The sequence below is a fragment of the Callospermophilus lateralis genome, chromosome 1 (assembly GCF_048772815.1).
Source record: "Callospermophilus lateralis isolate mCalLat2 chromosome 1, mCalLat2.hap1, whole genome shotgun sequence".
Lineage (NCBI taxonomy): Eukaryota > Metazoa > Chordata > Mammalia > Rodentia > Sciuridae > Callospermophilus > Callospermophilus lateralis.
Genome location: NC_135305.1, coordinates 89,612,629 through 89,622,434, shown reverse-complemented (window position 1 = coordinate 89,622,434; position 9,806 = coordinate 89,612,629).

Here is a 9,806-nt window from a genome sequence, read left to right as displayed (position 1 = left end):
TCTTTCTTTTTCTCCATCTTTACTGAAATATAATTGACAAATAAAAATTGTATGTAATATGGTGTACAATGTGAAATGATTATCACCATCAAGCTAATTAACATCTAACACCTCATATAGTTACCTATGGGCATATATAATACTGTATTATTTCCTTAGTCACTATAAAAAGTACATTCATTCTCCAAAATTTATTCCTCCTTCCTAACTAAAACTTTGTACTTTTGATCAACATTTCCCACTTTCCTCATCTCCCAGCCCCTGGAAACCACCATTCCACTCTCTGGTTCTCCAACTCATTTTTATATGTCATGGATAAGTGTCTTTCTCTTTCTGTCCATGGCTTACTTCAATTAGCACAATGTCCTTCAAGTTCGTCCACATTGTTTCGAATGACAGGATTTCCTTTTTATTTCCTTCTCTTTTAAGACTGAATGATGTCCTATTGTTCAGGTGTACCTCATTTTCTGCATCTATTAACTTGCTGATAGACACTTGGGCTAGCTTCATGTCTTAGCTATTGTGAATAATGGTGCAACAAACATGGCACCTGAGATATCTTTGAGCTATTGATTTCATTTCCTTTAGAAATAAAACAAGAAATGGTTGCTGGATTATATAGTAGCTCTATTTTTAGTTTTTGAAGGACCTCCATACTCTCTTCCTTAGTGGCTGCCACCAATCGACATTCCCACCAACCATGTGCAAGGATTTCTTTTTCTCCACCTCCTCACCAGCACTTGAAATCTTTGGTTGTTTGGGCTTATTTTAAATGACTTTGAAAGCTTACAGATTGGCCTAACCTAAATGGACTTGGATCATTCCCGTGGCTCCCTGAAATTTTCTAAGCTGCAAAGTAATGAGGCTGGTAGGTAGACAAATGACCATACTATACACCAACACAGTGGCTCTGAGCTAGGGATAGATTAGAGGTTCTATTCTCTGTAATGTGATGCTTAGGCATAAACAAGATGATATTCCCTCCCCCAGGTGCTAGGTTGTATTTCCTTTATGTGTTCTAATGTTTGGTTTTGCTTCTTCCCAATATCTGTGCAGGGTCTCCAAATGGACATTTTTCTCAGATCTCTTTTATATCTAACTCTTCTCAACATATCATAAACATCCACAAGCAAGCACACCTAAAAGGACAAAAGCCCAACTTCAAAAACTTATTATTTTCTTGCCAGAACAAGGGAAGAATAATGCTATCTGTGTCCTAGAGTTTTCCAGGAGACTAATCAAATTAGGTCCCATGAAAGTAACTCAACACAATGCCCAACACACCCTGGGAATTCTGTTTAATTCTTATTTTAATTCGGTCCTACCACTTGCCCTCCAGGACAACAGGAGAAGACAGATGAAAGTCTGTGAGTAATTAGAAAACAAAGCAGGTGAGTGTCAGAACTCACAGGCTAAAGACTGCTGGTGAAGCTCCAAGTGGTGGCACTAGGAGCCCTCTGAACTTTGCCTGCCAGGGTCCCTCCATCTCAACACTCATCAGCATCCTCTCCCTCTTCCTTGGTTTGGCTTATCAGTTCTCAGTCCCATGATGGGGTCCTTCTACACCTGCAAGCAAGTCTCTTTGTTCTGACTAACAACAAAGGCTTCCATTTTCTTCTGAGAAACTGGCTCTTTTAAAAGGGGGTTTTACCAGGAGGGGTGGTACAGGCCTGTAATCCCAGAGGCTCGGGAGGCTCAGGCAGGAGGATGGTGAGTTCAAAAGCCAGCCTCAGCAATTTAGCAAGCCCCTAAGCAACTCAGCAAGATCTTGTCTCTAAATAAAATACAAAAACGGGCTGAGGACATGGCTCAGTGGTTAAGTGTCTCTGGATTCATTCCCCACCCCCACCCCCCCCAAAAAGGGTTTCCTTTGACCAACAGCATAGTTGAACATTAGGGTGCAGTACATGTTCCCCATTTCCTGCTCTGATTTGGATCTGTTTTTTGACAATGTGGTAGAGGTGGGGACCCAAGGGATACCACATTTAAAGTGTGTCGGAGAAGCCATTTCTATTCAGAACTTCCTCTGGCCACCATGTGCCATAATCACAAGTTGCCTTCAGATGACTCTGATAGTTAGCAGTTACACTGTGTTCAGTTTTCAACTTTAAATGCAAATGTGCATGTGTGTACATATACATATGTGTGAGTCTCCGTGTGTGTCTACATCCACACTCATGTGAGTATAGTAAGACTGGCAGCATCTAGTGGAAGAAAACTCCCAACCGCTAGGTACCTACCAATTCCTTCTCACATTTCACATTTCAGGGTCTCTAGGGAAGTCCTTCATCTGCCTCTTGCCAAAAACTGGAGGTAGCAGTAGGAAGAGATTTTATTTTGATTTTGATTCCTTTGGGCAGAGGGAGCGGTACTGGAGATTAAACTCAGGGGCACTCAACCACTGAGCTACATTTCCAGCCCTAGTTTGTATTTAATTTAGAGACAGGGTCTCACTGAGTTGCTTAATGCCTTACCATTGCTGACGCTGGCTTTGAACTTGCGATCCTCCTGCCTTAGCCTCCCAAGCCACTGGGATTACAGGCGTGTGCCACCCTGCTCAACTTTTATTCCCTCTCTTAAGCCAGGCTCAGTGCTAGATGCTGGACCTACTTGAATCCATGCAATAGCCCTGAAGGTCAAGTAGACACAGAGGTCAACTACTCCAAACGTCCGCATTCAAACTGCTTTGGGCTCACTTTCATTCCCAGGCAACAGTCCCTCACACATCACAGGGACTCACTCAGGAAGGTTCAGTTCAGCGTGGACATCATGACGATACCTAACAGACACTATTGGTGAGTGAGCCTGGGCTCCAGAGAAAGGCCTTCACCAAGGGTGGTGAGCACATCATCTGAGTGTTCTCAGTGATAGGTGTTGTGGTTGCAAAGAAAATCAGACCTTAATATAGAAAAAAAAAGCTGGGATTGAATTCCCACCCTGCCAGTTACCAGCCGTGACTTTGGGCATCCTGTGTGTTCACTTGGAGTCTCCATTTTCCATCTGAAACAAACAGAGGTAGCAATATTTCCCTCAGTCTGCAGGGTTCCATGAAAGAACACGTGCCACGTAACTCTTCCCAGCCCAGATCCTGGCACATCATGGATGCTCCCTAAGTGTTCATTTCTCCCTTTCCTCCCCCACCTCCAAAGCATTCACAGACTCTCTTTATAAGGTGACGGGTTTGTATGAAGTCTCACCGCAGCCCTGAGGTTCACGATCTCAATGACTTTATGTAATGAAGCACTATCTAGGAATGATGATTTTTTTTAAAAAAATTCAGAATAATGAAACAAGAATATGATACAGTGGAATTACTGTCTTCATTTCATGTTTTCCCCCTTGTAATTGAAACCATTTTCAAGTTTTATTTAGTACAAAATTAATTTCACATTTTCATCAAGGAGCTCATGTGGATCCCAGGGTGATTCAGATTTTCCGATACAGAAATTCATAGCATTCATTACTGGTATTTTTCAAGACAAAAGAGTTTATGCCAGAGGAGACCATTGCAGTCCTGCTACAGGAGCAAAATCAAAAAACCTTTCACACGGCATTTCCAAATTCAGGCCTACAGTAACGTTTTGTAAGAGAGCTGATTTTTTTTTTTTTTTTTAAAGAAAATCTAGATGAGATAGGCCCAACTTTCTAGTTTCCCAAATAAAAAACAGAACTTGGTTTACTTTAGGAATAAACTGGTTTCCTCTTGAACTGAGCTCAGAAATGACACTGGGCTCACTTGTTGAGGAGAAATGTGCATTAAGTCAAACTATGTGGGTAAAGGGCTGGCCATGGAAACCGGGAAAGTTGGCAGAGTGAGTCTGGCCACGGGCACAGGCCACATGGGGTGATCCCACGGCTGTCACATAGACACAAGCCAGACCACATGGTGCTGGAACAAAGACCCCCTCCAGCCTGGGCTCCATCCCAAACAAAGAGAAGCAGAGGATGCCCCTTTGGGAATCTGGCCATTTTCAGGGGCAGTCCCTGCTTTGATCCCCAGAGCCATCAGCTGGGGTCAGAAAAACCAGCCACACCAGGGCAGGTGAGCAGCAGGCCATCAGTGTCCAGGGAAGGTGAATGGGCTACATCCGCACATTCCCACCTGGCCAGACCCTGAGCTTCTCTGCCCGTATCCCTCCGGTGCTGAAATCCACCGTCCTCTTCTCTGGCCCTGCTCCAGGCCGGGGGCACATCTTTTAGCCATCTCCAAAATGCAATCAGGACCCTGTTTCCCAGCACCCGGGAGAGCTGATGTTGGTTCCACGGCTCAACATTCCTACTCCATACCCCACCCACTGTGTTTTCCATCGAGACAAATGTCACATAAAATTTGTCATCTTACCATCTCAAAGTGCACAACTCAGGAGCTTTTACTACTCCACAATGCTGTGAAACCATCACCATTATCTGATTCTAAAATATTTCCATCACTCCAAAAAGAAACCCTTTATCCAGTAAGCAGTCCCTCTATATTCCCTGCCACTCCCATTCCCCGGAAGTCACTAGTCCACTTTTCTTTCTGGATTTGCCACTACTGGACAAGTAGTAACCCTTAAGGAGCACATTTTCCCCCACGTTTTTTATTGGTGCCTTATAGTTGTACATATTGTTGGGATTTGTTGTTACATATTCTTACATGCACACAATACAACAATATAATTTGGCCAATATCATTCCCCAGCACATCCCCCCTCCCTCCCCATCTCCCATCCTTTAAGTAGCATCTTTGTCCTTGACCAATACCTGAGAAATGACAGTCAAGTTATTAGCCAAGTCATTTAAAAATATCAATGTGTGTTCAGCAAAGCGTTAAACAGCCCTCAGGATAGTTACTGTATTTTTTTGTTCTTTTATCTCATTTCCTGAAATCTGTTCCATTGCAATAAACCTGTGCTCTTGGTTAACCAGAGCATGTGTTGCTGAACATATATATTCTGAGTTCATAGAGGGTGGATTCCTCCTGTCTCTAAAAGAACTTAAACACATGACACTAGCTTCCAGGGAGGAAGAAGAGTCCGTGATCATAGCCTGGCACTGCAGGAGAAGCAGCACCACTTGATTTGGGCCAAGCCACCCCTGCCCCCAGGTCTCCTGGAATTTGGTCCCCTCTGGATCCAATATCTGTGCTTACAGAAGAACAGGAAGGGGGTTGTCATCCATCGATCTGTCCAAGGCCTCCTGGCAACACTTGGGGAGCATAATAGAGTTTCGTAGAATTATGTTCAAAGGTCAACTCTACTTGTTAAGATTCTTAAGGTGTCTGTTTCATTTAAATCAAGTTTTGTATTTGTACGTGTGTATTTTTTAAGGGAAAATGGAATCTACGGAGAGAACAATTCCACGTAAATTAGAAACACGTGCAGGTGTTCAGGAGGTCAGCTTTGTAAAGATGTGTTATTATATCTTGTGTTTATAGGAATAGTATTCACAGACAAAGCCGGAACGTGAATTTTATGATTCTCTGGTGCCCAGGTTAGCCAGTCCTTCTCAATCCTGATACAGTTGTTTAGATGCAAAAACTCTTTCCCACTCCTTTAGATAGATAAAAGGAAGAAAAACATCATATGACAACTTAAAAGCTAGAGCTTAGCTAAACAATGAATATGCTCATGAAATATTTCAATGTGCTGTCTCATTTGATACCAAAAAGTAAAAGAGACACAAGGTCTGTGTGGCACACTGCTTTAAAGTAGCTGAGCCCTGTTTTGTTTTGATCATGATGATGCTGCCCACCTAGGGTCCAATTTCCTATCTAAATATGAAAGAGATTCAGAGAGAAGATTAATTCTATTTATAGAACTTTCTGTGTTGAAAATTAAACTCATAAAACCTTATTTCGTGTGCTGTTTACAATTATTACTTCCTCTCCCTGCCTTCCAAAAATTTTTGAATCTCTCATGTCAGTGAACGAGGGCAGTAAAATTAGGAAAGAAAACTAAAATTTATTGATTGGCTTGCTCTATGAAACCTTATTTTATTTGATCTTATTTTAATTCCTTACACCCACCATGTGAGGCAGATATTATCTCCACTTTAAAGATAGGAAAACAGATACAGAGAGATCCAGCAACTGCTCTGAGTGCACAGAACAGAGCTGGGACCTGAAGCCAGGCTGGGCTGACTTTAAGAATCATAGGACACCTTTGGGTATAGACCAAGGAGAGGGATAGCTGGGACAAATTGTGGTTCCAGACTCAGTTTTCCAAGGAATCTCCAAACTGCTTTCCCTATTGACTGCACCAATTTGCAGTCCCACCAGCAGTGTATGAGTGTGCCTTTGTCCCCCACATCCTTGCCAACACTTATTATTGTTTGTCTTCATAATAGCTGCCATTCTGACTGGAGTGAGATGAAATCTTATAGTAGTTTTGATTGCATTTCTCTAATTGCTAGAGATGATGAACATTTTTTCATATATTTGTTGATTGATTGTATATCCTCTTCTAAAAAGTGTCTGTTCAGGTCCTTGGCCCATTTATTGATTGGGTTATTTGGTTTTTTGGTGTTTAGTTTTTTGAGTTCTTTATATACCCTAGAGATTAGTGCTCTATCTGATGTGTGAAGGGTAAAAATTTGCTCCCAAGATGTAGGCTCTCTATTCAGATTGTTGCTTTTGCTGAGAAGAAACTTTTTAGTTTGAGTCCATCCATTTATTAATTCTTGGTTTTAATTCTTGCACTATAGGAGTCTTATTAAGGAAATTGGGGCCTAATCCCACATGATGAACATTAGGGCCTACTTTTTCTTCTATTAGACTCAGGGTCTCTGGTTGTATTCCTAAGTCCTTGATTCACTTTGAGTTGAGTTTTGTGCATGGTGAGAGATAGAAGTTTAATTTCATTTTGTTACATATGGATTTCCAGTTTTTCCAGCACCATTTGTTGAAGAGGCTATCTTTTCTCCAATGTATGTTTTTGGCACCTTTGTCTAATATAAGATAATTGTAATTTTGTGTGTTAGTCTCTTTGTCCTCTATTCTGTATCATTGGTCTACCAGTCTGTTTTGGTGCCAATACCATGCTGTTTTTGTTACTATTGCTCTGTAGTATAGTTTAAGTTCTGGTATAGTGATGCCACCTGCTTCACTACTCCTGCGAAGGATTGCTTTAGCTATTCTGGGTCTCTTAATTTTCCAGATGAATTTCATGATTGCTTTAATGCATTCCATTGTCATTTATTTTTAAAATAAAAAAAAAGAATCATAGGACACCATTAATGTTAGATCAGAAACTCCCAAATAGAGTAGGCAAAGCCTGGGCAGAGGCCAGGAAATCCGCCTCCTTTGCCATTCTCTTGGTAATCCAGTGGCAGAATCAAGAATTCTCTAGGCTTACCTTTGCCCATTGGTGCCATGTTTAGAACAGTGTCTGCCTTCTTGCCTCTCAGGGGTGTCATGAGCATCAAATAAGAAATTGAATGTTGGGGAGTAGGGGAGACATGAAAATACAAAAGCCAAGTCCTTGTAGAATATGATTTAGCAATGACAGGCATCACCAAAGTGTGGTGCACAAGCTAATCTATTGGACTGGGAGAAGAAATCACTGGAACTTCTATTTACTTTTCATTTTAACTTCAAATGGGAAAAATATATTGGCATATTGACAATAATCAATACATAATTTACCAATAAATTAAAAGATTATGACCATAGAAGACCCGCTTTTTATTGGGTACATGATCAAAAAAGATTGTAGAGAACAAAAAAACAGACAATAAACAATAAAAATCCAAAATACTGATATAGTATTGGTACAGTGATGAAGATAGACAAAAAATGAAACTACCACAAGTAGCTCTGAAATGTGCTATGTGTAAGTTATCAAATAATTGTTTTTATTCAAGTATCCTAGAACAATGAAAATACCATAAGGGTCTTTTTTCACCCCTTTTGTTCTTTTTTTTTATTATTTATTTTTTAGTTATCGGGGACACAACATCTTTGTTTGTATGTGGTGCTGAGGATCGAACCCGGGCCGCACGCATGCCAGGTGAGCGCGCTACCGCTTGAGCCACATCCCCAGCCCCCCTTTTGTTCTTTTAATAGGATTCCACTGCAGAGTTTAAATTATTCATTATCTTCAACACATAACACACTGTCATCATTGGTCCAGGTGGGGTGGACTTTTATTCCATTCATTCATTTACTCGTTCCTTCATCCATTCATGCATTCAGTTATAATGCCATGAATACCTGGAACCCATGGCTCAGGTGGAGAACCCACCATTACACTCTACTGTCCTTTTTCCTGTCTCCTCACTCAGAATTAACTGGTATCCAGAATTCCTGATTGTCACTCCTTTGTTTAAGAGAGTTTGATCATATAGATATACAGTTAGTAATGCAGGTTCATTTTTGCTTACTTTTGAACTTTGTAAAAAACAGAATATTCTAAGAAGTGATGGGACTTCTTTTCATTTAACTTGTGGTCAAGTTGCATTGGCATTCTCGTGGGTAGCTGCAGATCACCCCACTTCACTGCTGTGTGATACTCTGTTGTACAATTATGCCATAAGCTCTTCAGTTCCCTGAGGTTGGGCATTTGTATTATTTCCAGATCTTTGTTATTAAGCCCAACGCTACTTTGAACATTCTTATACATGATTCCTGGTACTCCTTGTGGTAATTAACTTTGGGAATACGTTAAGCATTTGAGATTTGAGATTGTAGGGGCATGTGAAAATTCAACTTCTTAGAATAAAGTTAGATTGTTTTCCTTAATTATTTATTTATCTGTTTTTTATTGGTTTGTTTGTTTTTGGTACTGGAGATTGATTGAGCCCAGAGGCACTTAACCAGAGAGCCAAATCCCCATTCCTTTTTCTTTTTTTGAGACAGGTTCTCACTAAGTTGTTGAGGTCCTCACAAAGTTGCTGAGGATCTCATGAAGTTGCTGAGGCTGACCTTAAACTTGAGATCCTCCTGCCTCAGCATCCCTGGTCTCTGGGATTACAGGTGTGTGCTGTCATGTCTAGCTATTTCCCAAAGTAGGTACTCCAATTGGTCACTTTCTTAGCCAACATGTTCAGATTTTCTCATACGCAAAACCCGACTAGAATAACTACCTCACAGGTAGCTGTGAAGGTTTAGGAAGGGTTTTTCGTTGGTTTGGTTTTTGCTTGTTGGTAGTGCTGGGGATCAAACCCAGTGCCCTACACATGCTAGGCAAGCACTCAACTGCTGAGTCATACCCCCAGCCCAAGATTAAAGTTGAAGAGGAAAGTACCCAGGACACTTTCCTAGAAATAAGTTGTCATTTAAACCCTTTCTCCCAGTAACCTCAAAACCATGCTCTAGGCAGACCTGCTTTTCCTAGTTACCTACTGAGGCAGCAGGCCTGGAGGGGCACCAAGCCCCTTGCCGCTCCGACAGAGAAGCCAACAGTGGACCAGCAGCCCCTCCCTGCAGGTCCCAGGGATGAAGCTTGCAATCGGATGTGCTTTCTGGCCACACTGGCACTTTTTCCCTAATCCTTGGAGCACATACCCCTAGAATTCCTGGAAAATTAGATGACAGCCAGCAGTTTCTTCGTGTTAAATAATTGTTGAAATTATTATGAAGAGGGAAGGAAACGAACGAGGGAGCTGAACTTACAGTAAAATCCAAGGTCCCTCAAGGCTATATGAGACCAGTGAGCCACATGGCTGACCTCTTCCTCCTCATTGCTTCCTCTTCACTCTCCTGGCTCATCTCTAGGGTTTACCACTCTCAACCACTGATCTCACCCAATTTCTGGAACACTCCAAGCTAGTTGCTGCCCCGGGGAAGTTGCACAAGCTGCTCCTTGGACTTGGAGTGCTTTATCCCC